The following is a 17,944-nucleotide window of genomic DNA, read 5'->3' on the forward strand; positions in this document are numbered from 1 at the left end:
CTGCAACGAGGCAACCACGTGAAGGTTTGGGATACAAGCAACCGTCACCAGTGCGCATCTCAATCAAAAGGGCGAGTAGTAATTATATCACTGTAGAAGACGAATCCGCCGCTTCTAACAGACCTTCTGTCTTTAATCGACTTGGAAAATCAACTGTGAGAACTTTCGTATTTGAGAGATTGGGTCCATTAAAGAAGGGTAATAAGTTCCAGAGAAATTACCAAAATACGAGAACACCCGTTTCGCCCAAAATTCAGGGGATCTCTAAAGATTTCCAAAGTTTGGTTCCTTCCAGAGTGAAGCGACAAACAAAAGTCATGGTTTCGTATGATGAAGTACTGAAGGTGAATCCATACACTATGGTCTACACTAAAGAACGTGATGAAGATGAAGAAAGTATAGGTTCTTCATATCATGTTACTACACAAAGCGAGCGTGGTGTTTTATCTCTAATAGAGGATGATGAGAAATTGGACGATGTTTCACCGTGTTATCACATATATTTCAATAGTGGGGACCCTCAAGAAGATGAAGATGTGAAAGATGCTCCTCCGAAACTTGATGAAGGGGGTGAATACAACGGTTGATGCCTTAAAAGAAGTTAACCTTGGCACTAATGAAGAATCAAGACCCACCTACCTAAGCGCTTTACTAGAAGTTGATAAAGAAAGCACTTATATTGAGTTACTCAAAGAGTTTAGGGTTATATTTGCTTGGAGTTACAAAGAAATGCCTGCCTTGGACAGTAAAGTGGCAGTCTATCACACTGCGGTCAAGAATGGTGCTCATCTTGTTAAGCAAGCTCAAAGGCGCTTTAGGCCGGACTTGGTTCTCTTGATTGAAACCGAAGTTAACAAGCTCATTAAAGCTGGATTTATTCGGGAAGCTAAATACCCAACGTGGGTTTTAAGTATTGTCCCTGTAAGGAAGAAGAATGGCCAAATTCGAGTATGCGTTGACTTCGGAGATCTCAAAAATGCGTGTTCCAAAGATGAATTCCCGCTTCCTATTCTAGAGCTAATGATCGATGCTAATATTGGTTACGAGGCAATGTCTTTCATGGATGGTTTATCGGCTATAACAAAATTCGCATGGTACCAAAAGATGAAGAGCTTACTGTATTCCGCACCCCAAGGGTATTTATTGCTACAAGTAATGCCTTTTGGCTTGAAGAACGCTGGTACTACTTACCAAAGGGCTATGCAAAATATTTTCGACGATCTTCTCCACAAGAATGTCGAATGCTATGTTGACAACTTGGTGGTAAAATCGAGAGAGAAGGGCGACCACTTAAAAGACTTGAGAATGGTATTTGAGTTGCTTCGGTGGTACCAACTTAGGATGAATCCATTGAAATATGCCTTTGGAGTTACTTCTGGAAAGTTCCTTGGTTTCATTGTCCGACATCGAGGGATCGAGATTGATCAAGCCAAAGTGGATGCCATTTTGAAAATTCCTGAGCCTCGGGATATTCATGAATTGAAAAGTCTACAAGGAAGGCTAGCATACCTTAGAAGATTCATCTCGAACCTAGATGGAAGGTGCCAACCATTTAGTTGCCTCGTGAAGAAAGGCGTTCCTTTCAAGTGGGACCAAGCTTGTAGCAATGCCTTTGAAAGTATCAAAACCTACTGGATGAAGCCTTCAGTTTTAGAAGCTCCTATACCTGGAAAGCCATTGATACTATACATTGCGGCGCAAGAAAGGTCTGTTGGAGTATTGTTGGCCAAAGAAAATAGTGAGGGGAAAGAAAACTCTCTTTACTACTTTAGTAGGATGATGACACCAAACGAGCTGAATTATTCACCAATTGAAAAGTTGTGTTTGGCGCTAGTCTTCTCAATTCAAAAGTTGAAGCAATACTTTCAAGCTCATGTTGTTCGTCTTGTTTCCAAAGCAAATCCCATTAAGCTCGTGATGTCAAAACCTGTTCTTAGTGATTGACTAGCGAGATGGTACCTCCAATTTCAACAGTTCGAGATTTTGTACATCCATGAAAAGGTTGTAAAAGGACAAGCATTGGTAGACTTTGTGAGCACGTGATTTTTGCCTCACGAAAACTACTCCAAAATAAATCAAAAATAAAATAAATTTCTTTTAGTGTGCAATTTTTGAATTTGCGTGGTGTTTGTTAAATATTTGTGTTATATCCGTAAATGTTTACTTTGTCATAACAAAATGAATAAAAATAAAAATATATGTTTCATGCATATCTAGGATTTAATTATGCATTTAATAATTGATTCAAAATAAAATCACAAAATATGCATTTGTTCTATTTAAAATATTTCACTATGTGATTAATGTATGGTCTGTGTGTTAAATAATTGTTAAAAGGTAATTAATATCTTTGGAAGGGTAATTTTTGTTTTTATAATTTTAATTAAGATTTTAATGATTAATAATAAAATTAGAAAATAAATAATATAAGTTGTAAAAAGAAAAATCGGACCTGGACCTAAATCCAGGCCCAAACAAAATAAGCCCCATAAGCCCAGTCCAAACAAACCTGTCCGGTCCAATTTAAACGAGCCAAACGACAGCGTTTGGTCACGCTTCATCAAGGACCGTTGGATTGAATCAATCCAACGGCGGAGATCTCACCCCCTTACCCGTAACCCTTTACCCGACCCTTTGACCCGATCCAGCCTAACCCCAACTTTCAACCAAACGACAACGTTTGGTTAAGTGAATTGATCTCAACCGTGCATCTTAATTGATCCAACGGATGAGATCAATCCACCCCACTCGTATATAAATCCAATCCAATCCACACCCCAGCCCCCCAGACTAAACACCCTCTTCCTCTCCTGTTCATCATCGTCTTCAGATGATGCCCCTAACCCTAGCCGCCCTAATTCCCCATCGCCTGAAACCCGGCGGCAACAACGCCGCCGGTCACCACCTTAACACCCTAGAGCCCCCTGAACATCCTCTATCCAGATATGTTAGCCACTTGGCTCGAATCTTCATTTGAAGATTCGAGCCAAACTCAGATCTAAACCAAACAGCCCCTAGTTAACACCATAGAATCCCCTATCCATCCTCATCACGGATCTGTTAGTAGCATGGTTCGAATCTTCATGGAAATACTCGGATCTTCATTTGAAGATTCAAGTGAAACCTAACCCTACTCAGATTCCTTCCAAATTAACACCAAATGACCCCTAGGCTTCCCTCACTCTTGTGTCGTCTTTGGTTCCCTTCGAATCTGCCCGGAAATGTTCGGATTTAAAATCCAAGATCTGAAACCCTAAATTTTCCAATCTTGAATTTTTTTTCAATTCAAACGAAGGATTGAGGTTTAATCGACCTTAGTCAAAGTATTTTCAGTTGAAAATACTTCGACTAAGGTCTATTTGATTTCAAAAAGTCCGAATCCAAGTTGAGTTTGAGTCTGAATAAATTTGAAGATTCAGAGGTATTTTTCTATTTCTTTTGTGTATTCTACGTGTATTTTTGTTTGTTTTAATAACCTGTGTAATTTTTCATATTTTTGTTTGTTTGTTCTATGGATTCTGTCTCCTACCCGTCTACTTAATCCAAATATGAATTGTTTCTGTTGGTTGTGATTATTTACAATGTGTGTAATCGACTCGATTAAGTTCGTCGATTAGTTGTATTATAAATCTTGCTTCTGAAAATGTTGACTGAAACAACCTGTTTTGGATGGATTATTTTGCTATAATCAGTTAATTAGTTATTGTTAATCAGTTGTTTCTTGTTTAATAAATCAGTATATTCAAATGAATGTTGTGTGTATGTTGATTTCTGAACCAGTAAGTTTCCAGGCATTGTCAGTATATTGACAATGCTCCCGTGTTTGCCTGATTCTAGTTCAAAGTTGAAGTTCAGTATAATTTGTTATGTTGAAATTCAGTATAATGTTGTTGAGATGTTAGGTAAATTCAATTTCACAATTGTTGGGTAGATACAACTATGTTAGGAACTTAAGAGAATTGGTATTAGCTGTTTTAAATCAGGTTGATAATTAGGTTTGAACAGATTTTTAAATCTGTTTCATAATAGATCCTGATCTTGTATTAATGGGCAGTAAAAAACAGTAGGTTAGGGGCATTTCTGGGGATGAAACAGTAAAAACAGTGTGTTAGTGCTAGTGTATTATAATGGAATGTTAGTGGCTATAGTTTAAGATAATAATGGGGAACAAGGGATAATGGGGCTGCTGAAAATCAGGATAAGATCACTTAATAGGATTTAAAGTATTCAAAAGCAGATTTTTAATGGAACTTTCTGTTTTTTTTTTAAAAAAGAGAAAAGGGTCCAAGCAGCACTAAAAGAAAAGGGGCAGACCTGTATAAATACAGGATCTGATTCACAGATTAGAGGAGAAAAAAGATCAGTTTTTCAGAGAGAGTTTTTAAGAGAGGAAGAGAGATTTTAGGAGCAGATTTTAAGACAGATTTTAAGGACTGAGATTTGAAAGAAAAGAAGAGAACTCAGATTTTTTTTAAAAAAGGAAAGAGAGGAAGAAAATAGAAAAAGAAATAGAAAAGAGAACATTCACACACACACACACAATCTGAAACATATACAAAAGCAGAAACAGAAAAATCGGAAATAGGAATCCGAAACAGGAAAGAAACTGAAATCTGAAAAATGTTATTCTTCTAGAATCTGTTCGTTGTTTGTTTGTGGATATTGTTCAGTTTGAATCTGAAATTTTTCTCTCAAGTTTCTGTCATTGTTCATCTGGGTTATCGGGTCTTGTTCAGACCTGCTGTGTTGTTGGTATATTCTGCCGGTGTTTTGTTACTGCTGCGACTGCTGAAATTTACTCCTTCTATCTTCATTTCCAGGTACATATCTTTTAAATTCTATATTGGGGAGAGATTCAGCATGACAAATCAATGAAGCTTGAATTGCAATTCTATTTTTTTATTTTGTCTCAGTTCATTATTTTAAATTTCAGACTTGTTTCATGTTTGGTTAATATAGTAGTATGTTTGACATGGTAATTAGCAGTTGATCATTCTCTTTTGAAATTCATATAAGTGTTGTAATAGTATTATCTATTCCAGAATTTCTTTAAAGTATAGTTATGATTGAATTGTCAAGATAGGGAACATGGCATGAAGTTGGCTATTAATTAAGTCTTATGATATTGTTAGTCAGGTATAGAGTATTCTAGGAATATCAAGAAAATGCATGGTTAGCGTATTTCGATTGTTTGGTTGTGGATTAAGGCTAGATGATGTTGGTTGCATTTTGTCCATATATGGCGTAATAGTGATTATGATTATAATCAATAGTCGAAAGTTGCATTAGTATCTTCCGCTATGTTTGCAAATGTCAAAATATGGCGAATAATGTTGTATGCAATATCTTTTTTATTGAGTCAATTAGGTAGATTTGTTCTTTTTCTTAATAACAAATGGCCTAGGAATTTTACAATGCGAAAGTTAGTGTTTAGCAATGGTTCACATAAATTGAGAATCAAATCGGTTTGATTATATATATATATCTTACATTCAACCATAAGCAGAATTAACAAAATAATTAGGCTTATTAGATTAAAAGCAAGTATATGGAAATGAGATGAGATGTACAAGCACAAATTGCAACACTTTATATCAATGGTAATTAGAAATAGAATTTGCACTAAATAAAAATAATGAAAATTCTTCAAAAATATTTCTTCCCTTCATAAATCATTTTTTTTAGTTTCATATGCAATTCATCCTTTGGTATATATATATATATGTTGTATTTGCTAAAAATATTATTAATTATATTTTTATTCTTTGCTTTGAATTTGAATAGTCTGGATGAATATAATTTATACGCGGAAATTATAATCGACGGTCAACATTTAATAAATTGTGAATTCTTTTAAAAGAATTTAAAGGCATCCCTTAAATGTGAATTTCTCAGGATTTTCATATAAAATGTGTAGATATAATAACAATTCGTGGAAAACCCATAATACCATTAAGAATATTTGGCGTAATTAGGGATGCGTTCGCGTAACCTGATTATATTTCTAAAAGCAATTCGAATTATGCGTTCGCGCAACTTCGAGTGAACATTTTAATAAAAGGGATTTCTCCGAGGATGTCAAAATAATTTCATATAACCCGAGATGTGCAGTTCATTGTTTAAATACAAGGGTGACGATGTTCTTAATTTTATTTTAAATTTTGAACATATGAGTTTTATTAAAAAATATAATATGGTCAATTTTATTGTGTACACGTATGCGTGGCACGATCCCCTGTAATTATAAAAGGTATATAATACGAATATACGTACGCGTAATTCGTTTATATAATTGTAAACAATAAGTAAAAGCGGTAATAAAATCATGCAATAAAAACGTATTTAGTAAAATCAAGATAATTAAGCCAAGAATAAAAGCAGTTGAGCGACCGTGCTAGAACCACGGAATTCGGAAATGCCTAATACCTTCTTCCGGATTAACAGAATTCCTTACTCAGGATTTCTGGTTCGCATAATAACAAACAGAGTCATATTCTCCTCGATTCAGGAATTAAAACCGGTGACTTGGGACGCCTTAAAATACGCAGGTGACGACTCTGAAATAATTAAATAAATCCCGTTTCGACTGTCCTTCAATTGGAGAAACTCCCTACGCGCCCCGCAGGCGTGGAAAAAGGAGGTGTGACAGACTTCTTGGCAGATCATCCGATACCTGATGACTGGGAGCTAACTAACGAACTACCTGATGAAGACGGAATGGTTGTTGAATTTTAGCCTCCATGGAAGATGTACTTTGATGGTGCTGTGCACCGTGGGAAAGCTGGTGCGGGTGTAGTATTTGTCACTTCCCAAGGTAAAGTCTTTCCCTACTCCTTCACCTTGACACAACTCTGTTCCAACAATGTTGCTGAGTATCAATCATTAATACTTGGGCTTGAAATGGCGGTTGATATGAAGCAATTGCAATTGCAAGTCTTTGGTGACTCCCAATTAGTGGTCAATCAGCTTTTAGGCAGTTACGAGATCAAGAAGCCTGAACTACGCCCATATCATGATTACGCTAAAAAATTAATGGCGTGGCTCAGTGATGTGAGTATTCAGCATGTTCAAAGAAAAGAAAATAAGAAGGCTGATGCTTTAACTGCCCTAGTTTCAGCGTTAACCCTACCGGATCAAGCGCAAGTTACTGTCTACCAAAAATGGGTAGTACCGCCGCCAAATGAGGCTGAAGGTGAAGAAAATGAACTCAAGCATCTTGTCGCTATTTCTGAAGTTGAGAAAGAAGAATGGCGACAACCCATTATCGACTACTTATGCTATGGGATACTTCCAGAAAATCCGAGGAGAAGGACTGAAATCCGTCGTCATGCACCTCACTTCCTTTATTACAAAGATACTCTATATAGAAGGTCATTCGAGGGAGTACTCTTGCGATACTTAGGGGAAGAAGAAGCACTCCAAGCTTTACAAGAGGCAAATTCTGGGGTATGTGGGTCACACTAGTCTGGACCAAAGCTCCACTTCCATATAAAAAGGATGGGATATTATTGGCCAATGATGGTAAAAGATTGCTTGGACTACGCTCGAAGATACAAGGCTTATCAATTCCATGCGAATTTTATTCATCAACCTCCTGAAGTGTTGCACTCGAATGTTGCATCCTGGCCATTTGACGCTTAGGGATTGTATGTTGTTGGATCACTGCCAAAGTCCTCTAGTGGGCACCTATACATCTTGGCTACAACTGACTACTTCTCAAAATGAGCTGAAACTGTTGCTCTTAAGGAAGTAAAGAAAGAAAATATTGTAAGTTTCATCCTAGTAAACATTATCTATCGCTTTGGTATTCCTCACTACATAATAACAGATAATGGCAAGCCGTTCTACAATAGGTTGATGAACAAAATTTGTGAACTCTTTGGCTTCAAGCAGCGTAACTCTTTATGTACAATGCTGCCGTTAATGGTCTAGCCGAGGCATTCAACAAGACTATATGCAACTTTTTAAAGAAAGTAGTCTCCAAATCCAAACGGGATTGGCATGACCGTATGGAAGTAGCTCTATGGGTATATAGGACAACTCACTGCACGCCAACACAAGTGACCCTTTATGCACTCATTTATAGAGTTGAAGCCGTCTTGTCACTTGAGCGTCAAATACCTTCATTACGATTAGCTATTCAAGAAGGCATCAATAATAAAAAAATGCTCGACTTCGATTAACAGAGTTGAAGGCTCTTGATGAGAAAAGGTTGGAATTTCAACAGAGTCTTGAATGTTATCAAGCTCGATTGTCTCGCGCCTTCAATAAAAGAGTTCGCCCAAGGTCCTTTCAGGTAAGAGATCAAGTCCTTTCCATAAGAAGACCCATTATTACTTCCCATAAACCTGTAAGGAAGTTCACTTCAAAATGGGATGGGCCATATGTCATGTAAGAAGACTATTCAAGTGAGGCTTACAAGCTGGTCGATGTAGATGGCATGAGAATCGACCCTATCAATGCCAAGTTTTTGAAGAAGTATTATCCTTGAAGTTGCAACGCTCCTTGACGCATGAGCCTAAACTGCATGTTCCTATACTCCTAGCCCGCATAAGTCTAAACTGTGTACGACCCACAAAAAAACGTCCGCTAGGTTGAAAACCTCGAAAGAGGCGGCCTAGGCAAAAGTTAGGACATAAAAAAAGAATCTGCTAGGTTGGAAATCTCGAAAGAGGCGGCCTAGGCAAAAGTTAGGACATAAAAAAATTTAATAATTCTACCCATTCTGAACTACTGTATGACTTGATCCTCTTCACCGAGGTATGTAGGCATCTTAGAGTTTTATTCTGAGCTTAGTCGCATAAGTTCAAAAGATACATAATCCCCCAATCGTTGTCCGAATGAAATACGATGGAATGTAATTTATTTAATCAGCATTTGAAAATCAAGCTGAGATACCATTCTTCTGTTAAACTTTGGATCCCATTTGATTTAAAGTGGGTAAGCCGCTATGGTAAATTGGTGTTTACAATGAAATGATTAATATATTTTAGGGGAGGGGGCTTCCAAGCATTTGAATTAAAGTCCGGGGATCCGTTATGCCTTCACGTTCTCCAAACCTTCAAGTTTTTTTGGTCTGCCTTCACGACGTTTCAAATTCAGTGAGACTTGAACCCCTGATATTTGGCGAGAATGAATCTCTTGAATTTTAATTTCTGACAATTAAAAAAGTCTTACAATATCGAGGCTTCCACACTAAGATACAAAATTTTTGGTGAAGTCGTGCTAATTTAGAACTGTCGGCATATCAGAAACCGAAGTCGAATTCGAACTATCATCTAAAACTATCCTTAAGGAATTAGATTTTACATATTGGATATGTTTTAGATTTTGAAATTAGTTTCCAAGAAATCAAGTGGTTCGTGATTTCGATGTTCCCACTTCAACATACAAAACTTTTGGCGAAGTCGCGCAAATCTGAAATTGTCGGTATGTCAGAATTATTATTTACTTTGGAATATTATCTGAATGCATTCTTAAGGCATTAAATCTTGAATTTTTTATATATTATACATTTTGAAGTTATGTTTCCATTAGATCAAACGATTTGTAATTTCGATATTTCTATACTAAGATATAATTTTTTGGGTAAAACTTTGGAATATTATCTGAATGCATTCTTAAGGCATTAAATCTTGAATTTTTTTATATATTATACATTTTGAAGTTATGTTTCCATTAGATCAAACGATTTGTAATTTCGATATTTCTATACTAAGATATAATCTTTTGGGTAAAACTGCACAAATATGAAACTATCAACGTATCGGAATTTAAAGTTAGATTCAAAATAATATCTGGGACGATTCTCAAAGTGTTTGATTCCAAATTCTTATATATCTTAGATCTTGAAGTCTAATTTCCATAAAATTAAACTGTTCGTAATTTCGACATTTCTACACTAAGATATAATATTTTTGGTGAGACTGCACAAATCTGAAACTATCAACGTGTCGAAATTTAAAGTTAGGTTCAAAATAATATCTGGGATGATTTTCAAAGCTTTTGATTCCTAATTTTGGATATGTCTTCGATTTTGAAGTCTAGTTTCTATGAAATTAAATGGTTCATAATTTTAACTTTTCTACTCCAAGATATGTTTTTTTTGGTGAGACTGCGCATATCTAAAATTTTCTACGTGGTGGAATCTAAAGTTGGTTTCAAAATATTGTCTGGGTTGATTCTGAATGTGTTTAATTCTAATTTTTGGATATGTTTTATATATTGAAGTCTAATTTTTAAGACATCAAACGGTTCACTATTTGGACTCTCCCACGACAAGATATGAATCTTTTGTTACAACCGCGTAAAGCTGAAAATTATGCGACTAAGATAAAAGTCAGACAATGTAAAGCAAACGAGAAGCTGAAAGATTTAAGCCCTTGAAGCCTCCAAGTTGAAGTCTTCAAATCCGTCGGTCTTAAGTTGAAGCCTCCAAGTTGAAATCTTCAAGTCCGCCGGTCTTCAAGTTGATATATTTAAGCCCACCAAGTCCCCAAGTTGAAATCTTCAAGTCCGTCGGTTTTCAAGTTGAAATCTTCACGTTCTCCACTCTTCAAGTTGAAATATTTCAGCCCTCCAAATATTCGAGTTGAAGTCTGCAAAGTCTGCCAAATCTTCAAAGTTTTCCAAGTGTTCAAGTCGATGTCATCTTCAAGTTGAAGCTTTATAATTTTCCAATCTTAAGGTGGGCATATGAGTCTTTTTGCACCTTAAGTTGGCCTCTCCGATAATCGGGTCATTTTGAGAGTAATCTCTCCAGTAGTCGGGCCACATTGAGAGTAATCTCTTCGGTGGTCGGGCCATTTTGAGAGTAATCTCTCCGGTAGTCGGGCAACATTGAGAGTAATCTCTCCGGCAGTCGAGCCACATTGAGAGTAATCTTTCCGGTAGTCGAGCCACATTGAGAGTAATCTATCCGGTAGTCAGGTCATTTTGAGAGTAATCTCTCCAGTAATCGGGCCACATTGAGAGTAATCTCTCCGATAATCGGCCATTTTGAGAGTAATCTCTCCGGTAGTCGAGCCACATTGAGAGTAATCTCTCCGATAGTCGGGCCACATTGAGAGTAATCTCTCCGATAATTGGGCCATGAGAGTAATCTCTCCGATATCCGGGCAGAGATGAGTAACCATCCCCTCACACTCCAAGATTGTATTCTTCATGCATGGATCATCTCGTTAAACAAGAACACACCTTTTTTGTTTGACCTACAAAAAAAAAGGAAAAAATAGACAACAAAGACAAAAGCACAAGAAAAGAAGAAGAAATTATCTTTGCGTCAATGCTTCCCATAGTCGGGCCACATTGAGAGTAATCTCTCCGAATTGGGCCATGAGAGTAGTCTCTCCGATATTCGGGCAGGGATGAGTACCCATCCCCTCACACTACAAGATTGTCTTCTTCATGCATGGATCATCTCATTAAACAAGAACATACTTTTTTTGTTTGACCTACAAAAAAAAAGGAAAAAACAGACAACAAAGAAGAAAACACAAGAAAAGAAGAAGAAATTACCTTCGCATCAATGCTTCCAAGTTGTGAAAAGTGAACTCAAAGTGGTTTGCAAACGTTGAAAGGGATAGCTAATAGAATGAAGAGTATACCATAGTTATAAATGTCAAAAGACGATGGTTGGGAGAGAAGTGTCGATGTGGGATCAGTTATGAGGCAGCAGAAATTGCAATTCGAGTTGAAATCGAATTGCAATTCGAGTTGTAATCTGCCAACGATGGTTCATAGTGCAATTACCCTCGAAAACTGATTAAGAATGGATGTTGGACATCAAACTTAGACAACTTGATATTTGATACTAGAATGAATATTTTATAAAGAAGCAAAAGCTGCTTATAAACATGCCACGTGAGAATAAAGGCAAGTATACAAATTTGTCATTGTAGAGATCAATGTGGCAGTAAAGGCAACATGACACGTGAGATACTTCTAGCCTTGTCTTTGATAAACAAAATATATACTGTGACAAGTCTTAAAGTAGGGGCATTTGTAGGTAACGAAAATTTTATTAGATTTAAATCTATAACAAATTTGGATTTAATCTAAATTTTAAATATATTTTGGTCCAAATAAATATTATGGGCTAATATAATTGGATTAATTATGTAAGTCCAATACATAGAGATTAAATAGATAAATCCAAATTCATTGAGCTAGCTTATTTAATTGGGCTAAAGTGATGATCCCACCTCATTAAGCCCAAGATGTCATCTTCCTAGAGGCTCAGTTTGGTGCCACGTGTTAATTGACGTGGCACGCCACGTCAAATGGAAGAGGCAATAGGACCATGACACGTGTCAAAATAACAAGACATGCCAAATCAAATTAAAGGGCCAATGAAACCGCGCCACATGTGCAAGTGACATGTTTTGGCCAATCAAATGCAGCCTTGTCATACTTCAATTTGATTGGTCGGAAAGAGTTTGTTCTCATCATAACACTTCCCTCCCACAACTATAAATATGGGTCTTCATAATGCAGAAAAGACACCAGAAGTTATAACAAGAAGCAAGAAAGAGCTCGTGGATCAAACGGTGCAAATTCCTCCACAAGTTTCAAGCTTCAAGCAGTCAAATTCAAATTCAAGAAATCAAGATCAAGCTAAAAAACGAAGAACGAATCAAGTTCAAGTTTAAGAACGAAGAACAAATCAAGCTCAAGCTCAAGAACGAAGACCAAATCAAGATTCAAGGAGTACGAGTTCAAATCAAAGTTCGTGCTAGTTGAATTCAAGATCATCGTTCGTGGCAACAATATAGATTCAAGATCAAGCTCGAAGGCCCTTGAATTTATTTTCTATTGGAAAGAAGAATCAGAGGAATCATAGAGATTGTAACACTCAAATATTCGAAATAAAATACTACGATTGATGCAATATTTTCTGATCTTGATTTTATTTTCTTGATGCAATTTATTGTCTACAACAGGTATTGTTGTTTTTAAACTATATAATTTTCTTTTGTTGCTATTATTTTGTTTATCTTTTTGTTTTCTTTTTCTTTTTTATTTTTTTCTTCTTTTTATTCTACTCTTAATTCCTTTCACCCAACTGATTCTTCAATTTTTTTTTCACTTTTACATTTCTCTCCTCCCCGTCCTCGTCCTCGTCCTCGTCCTCCTCCTCCTCCTCCTCCTTCTTCTTCTTCTTCTTCTTCTTCTTCTTCTTCCATCTCAACAATTTTGTTACGTAATCATAAATATTTAGCATGTAGGAGTTGAAAATAAGACGTTTTGATCATTTTACGCTTAAAATCGACCGGCCCAAAGTTGTCAATTTGTGAACGACTGTGTGTTCCGAATATAAAAACCCAATTTCCACGCTTGAAAGAAGAGTCACCGGAAAAAAAGTTTTCCGACCAAATTTTTCATAATTTCCGATAAAAAATATGAAAAGAATAAGATATGGGTTAAGATTTAAAATAAAATAAAAGAAAGTTGAAACTGATATCCTCCTAATTCAAAGCTTGAAAGCTTTGACTACCCAATGTGCGGCAATGGAGGATCCCGATCGAAGTTACAGAGAGATGTGGAGATGCTGAAATGGGTATAGAGTTATAGGGAAAAGAAAACAAGAAAGAGAAAGAAAAGGAAAAAAGACAAAAAAATGATATTTGTGGGTTCAAATATCATGGACTACAATTAAAAGTTACCTAATTGGTATTGAAGGTTTGACTATGGGGAAGTTGAGTGTCACGGCCCTAAAACAGATCCGGTCGGGATGGTGCCTATAGTGAAACTAGGCCAGCCGACACAAACCCCAAAACCAACCATTAGTCATTTAAAAGTCATTAGTAAGTTAAAATCCCAAAATGTAAGGTAGCATAGAACAATGCGGAAATAAAACATGGCCCGACATCGGGGTGTCACCAGTCATGAGCAACTACAACTCTTCTAGGAATATGAAAAGACAACATAGTCTGAAACAAAGCTAATACAAAGCTGAATAAAGATAGGAAGGAGAGGCACTGGGCTGCGAACGCCAAACAGCTACCTAGTCAACTCCGTAAGCCTGCTGGAAGACAAATCAGCCCTCGCTAGCGCGACTCGAGACTTCTGGATCTGAACACAGCGTGCAGGGAGTAATGTGTGTACGCCAACTCAGTAAGTAATAAAAGTAAAGGCAGTTGAGCTGTAAGAAAACAGTAAACTACAGCATAGCCCTACAACAAAACAGTATAAGTCTAGAACAATGCAGTAAAACTCGTAAAAACATCTTAGTTCAGTAAAACCATTTTAAAACATTTTACAATAGTTTCAAACGAGTGATGAAATTAGTGAGTAAAAGTATAGAAACGTAAAAGTGCCCCCCGGGCAAAACAAGCACCACAACTGCCCCTCGGGCAAAATATCAACAGATCCAGCCCCTCGGGCTACCTCACAATCACTCGTAATCAGCCCCTTGGGCAATATCATGAAACAATAACAGCCCCTCGGGCAAATGTTGTGCCCCCTTTTTTCCTTTCCATCGGAGAGGAGTTCGGGTTTTGACATTTATGGGTGTAATGACTCATTTCCTTTTTTTGGGAATTGGGTATTTTGAAGAGTCGTCACCTAATGATTTTAAGGTGCGTTAGGGCACCTATAGGGTTTGGCTACAATTATATTTGATAACCAGAGATAGGATAAGGGCTTGAAATTATCCCAAGGGGAAGGTGTTAGACACCCCTTAGGATCCACTAGTGTGGTTCCCGACCAGATAGTTTTTTTGTGAATTTGTGCAATTAGTAAGTAATCAAATAAGGCTCAAGTAAGAGGAGGTTTAAGTTAAACACACAAGTGCAAATAATTATTGAAACACAGAGTTTTGAAATGAGTTATAATCTAGACATGCTTGTGAATGTAAAAGGGGTCCTAGGTTTGTTTGTAATATGGATCACCTCAATGAAATACCCGGTATGACACTCCTTAGAAGAGGGATACATGTGGCATTAGCGCACCGGTCATCATATCCATATCTACCCTTCCCACCCCATGAAGGTATTAAAGCGCGGATTAGTCTTGACCTCTATTGCATGTTATTACCCGTCCTATTCCTATCAAACCCAAAGGAATTTAGGACTACTATTCCTATAAGGGGGAGGTTTCAGACTGACTCTTAGGTTTAAAGGTAAAAAGGCTAAGGTGACATACAAAAACAGGTAGGACTGCATTTAAAGGGGAAATATGTAAGCAATTAGAAGTCTCATGTAAACCTCCGCAAATAATGCATATAATAGCACGACTTGAACACAGTTAAGGCCTGAATTTTAAAATCCTAAAGCAGGGTTTGAGTCAGAACCAGATTCATTATATAACTCAGAAAAGAAGTCTGAATCAGGCCTGCCTGCTGGTTGTAGCAGTTGATAATTAACAAAGGCATTTAATTTTTTTTTTCTAATTATTACCTAAGGCTTGCCTAGGCGTAATAGTGATGTCCTATGAGCATGATATCTATATTGATTAGGAATGCAGTAGAGCAGTGATTAATTTTAAACGAACAACTTGAGATCATATAGACATGCTTTCTAACGATGTTAATTCAAGGCAGTGTTTGAAAACTTATTAAAGAAGCGACAGATTAATTAACTAATCCAATTCAGAATAAACAACGTGAACTAAACGACTTCACCAACTAAACTGGTTTTAAGTTCTATAGGTATGATTTCTATTACAACCATTTAGATCATATATACATGGTATCTAAGTATTAAAAGCTGACTTTGGACTTATAGGCATGATTTCTAGGGAGATGAATCTGAATACATGTTGTAATGAATTGAACTTCAATTACTTTGCACCCTATAGGCATGATATCTAATTTTAAAACTGATTTTAACTCTATAGGCATGATCTCTATTATTAAAACCATTTAGACCCTATAGACATGTTATCTAATAGACCATATTTGGGATCAAAATAGACCCTATAGGCATGTTATCTACCCAATTTACTCACAATATACAACTACCCACCTTTTTTTTACTAATCACCCCGATATTGTTTACAAATTATTACAGACTCAATGATTGAATTACAGAAAAAAGTTAAAAAAATAAGGAGTTACAACCATATGAAGCCTGATTTTGACTTCCTCTCTGAGGTATGTAATAAACCACCTCAAAAGCAAATAGTGTTCCAAATACTTTCTCATACCTGGGTGTGTGAGAGTTCCCTAAGGACCTCAAGGGATTCGGGGCAGTGCTCACACCCAGATTTGCATAACCAAATAGAATGAGTGCAGTGTGGAAGGGCCAACTCTTATGTATCCAAGTTCAGAGGGAGCACAAGGGTCCCAAGGCAAGGCTCACACAAGAGGTGCAGAACCTAGATTCTAAGAGTAGGTGAGAGTGCTTGACATAGTTTGAAAAAGATTTATTTAAAAAAGCTTGACTGGCAGGTCCATTTTGAAAGTAATCACCAACAGAGGTAATTGAAAGTAGTTGTAGTAGTAAGAAAAACCCAAACACACAGAATCAGTAGTCATTCAAAGGATCAAGAGGGTTTGGGACACACATACATTTGAATGTAAACACATAACCCCATTAAGGGTCTTAGGACTAGTTGGACATGCACAGCAATGGCTGATACTGGCATGATCACAGGCTAGTTAGAAAGAACATAAGCACATTGAGGGGATAGGGACTTGGAATGGCAAGTACACAATAAGTGACTGATAAAGCATGCTTCAAACACACATAGGGGAAGCATTAATCTAAGGGGGGAGGGATACATTACAACATGCTGCTAGTGTAAACTTGACTGCAGAACCACAAACATAAGTAGACTAGAATGAGAGAACTGAAAGAATTAAAGAAGCCTGTTGTTGTTGAGACTTTAAAAATTAACTAGGACATACCAGTAGAGAAACAAAGGGCAGAAAGGAAAAGTAAGAAGGATTCCACAGTCTAGCCTTGGTTTTCAGCCGGATAGACAAAGCAGTAGTACAAGTAGTAGTAGAGAAAGAGAGAGTTTTGAGTGTAAGTGTGTGTTTTGAACTCAGTTGTTCGTGTTTTTTAAAGAAAAGAGGGTAGGGTATTTATAGCTTTGAAAAAGAGTAGAGAATTAAGGTAACAATTAAAGTTTCAACACAAACATGAGAATAATCACAATCAGAATCAATCAACACAAGTACTTCTCTTTAATCAAGGGATTACTGCTCAAACGGATACTAACAGGGTTAATTAAGGAAAGAAATCAGTTTGAGACAGATTGATTCTTACCATATAAGGGGGTAGTAAAAGTATAAGGTAAATATTTGAGTCTAAGTACAAAGATATACTTAATTTTGGGAAAGAATTCAAGGCAAAACATTACAGTAATTAAAGGAAGAGAATCAATCAATTAAAACAAATGAGTAAAAACTAGGGTTTATAAGGGAACCTTTTGCAATTAGTCGTAACATTGAGGAAATCAAGATCAATCACGAAAGAAACATGATTCTGCATTTTGCCATATAAATAGAGAAGGATGAACAAGAGTGTCAGACATGCAAGGCCAATCATATTGCCAAAAGAAGCAACACAAACATACAGTAGTAGCAGGAGTAAGCTAGGATTCAGTAGTAAAAGAGATCTACACGAAGCACAGTAGTCAACAAAGTCAAGTAGTCACATAGAATCAAAAGTGAAGAAAATGGGTAAATGAGATCAACACACAGAAACAAGCAAAGTCTTTAAACTCATAGCAATAAGTGAGGAAAACCCTTTTAAGAAATTAGGGTTTTTAACAACAGTCGAGTTAAAAAATGGTAAGAACTCTGAATCAACAAAGAAGAGGATCCAAACATAAAGAACTCAATCGAAACAAGCATGCGTATAAAATAAACAAAGAGAGTTTTAGAACCCCAAGTAGAACCAAAACACTTAGGGTTTTCAACACGATAAACCAGGTAGCAGAAAACATGGAAAACTGTTTAAACATAGTAAAACCATAAAACAACTGAAAATCGGAG

This window comes from Nicotiana tabacum, chromosome 8 (assembly GCF_000715075.1).
Source record: "Nicotiana tabacum cultivar K326 chromosome 8, ASM71507v2, whole genome shotgun sequence".
NCBI lineage: Eukaryota > Viridiplantae > Streptophyta > Magnoliopsida > Solanales > Solanaceae > Nicotiana > Nicotiana tabacum.